Source organism: Leucoraja erinacea, chromosome 6 (assembly GCF_028641065.1).
Source record: "Leucoraja erinacea ecotype New England chromosome 6, Leri_hhj_1, whole genome shotgun sequence".
Classification (NCBI taxonomy): Eukaryota; Metazoa; Chordata; class Chondrichthyes; order Rajiformes; family Rajidae; genus Leucoraja; species Leucoraja erinaceus.
In genome coordinates, this window is record NC_073382.1 from 63,996,470 (window position 1) to 63,997,617 (window position 1,148).

The following is a 1,148-nucleotide window of genomic DNA, read 5'->3' on the forward strand; positions in this document are numbered from 1 at the left end:
GTGGTCTCCCTTTTCTAATCCCGATAAAGCATTATCTTGACCTGTGGAATTTACCTATTCGCTCTCCCTGCACAGTCTCCAATCTGCTAAATATTTACAGCATTTTTTTTCTTTATCTAAGATGTTCACTATTTGCAGTTTTTGCTTTTTGCCGTTTCGATCCCCTCCGGCTTTCAGAATGGAGACAAGGATAAATTAAACAGTACAATTGTTGTTGAAGCTGAATTTTTGGAATCTATTCCAGGGTCTGCATAAATATTCCTTTCTAAAGACATAGATTCATCAAGGACAGTCAACATAGATTTAGGGAAAGTCGTGTCTGATTAATTTGATCGTAACTTTTTAGGAAGTACTGAGGAAGATAGATGAGGGATCATGTGCATTTGACGTAGTCTATGTAGATTTTAACCAGGCTTTTAACTAAGTTACACATCGCATATTGGTCAAAAAAGTATAAATCCATCAGATCCAAGGGAGTGTGGCAGATTGGATCCAAAATTGGCTTGATGGCAGGAAGCAAATTATTATAGACAGGTGATTTGGGAAAGAAGGTCATTATTGAACTCGGAAAGACTTTTGTAGAAGGATTAGAGGGGAGATGAGAGAAAGAAGAAATCACTCCGAGATTGGTGGAACTGGGAACTCACAGCCTGAAAGAGTGGTGGACACAGCCACCTTATTACATAGAGTCAGAGAGAGAGAGAGAGACAGAGAGAGAGTATATACAGTATAAAACATTCTTCGCAATATACTGGGAAGTCATGGCCTGCAGTGCTTGGACTAGTGCTGGATGCTAGGATTAGATTGCATTGCTTGTGGTGAGCCAAATGGTCTTATTCTGCACCATAATGTTTCTAGGATTCTTTGAAAAATTGTCTCAGTCCAGTATTGTGCTGGTAAGGCCTTGTTATCCTGGGAGTAATCAACCAAGATCATTCCTGGGATAACTTAGTCCAAGCTCCCACCCGGCAATGCTGTACAGAGATGGAATGGTTTCATCCTGTACAACATGCAGCATTCATTTCATTGAAGTGCCGAGTTGCATTTCCAGACCGACATGGTGGCCGAATGTTTATAATGTTAAGGTTTTCCTCGGGAAATAAAATACTGTTCAATTGAGCAGTGATGAAAAAAGAGCATTGGCATGT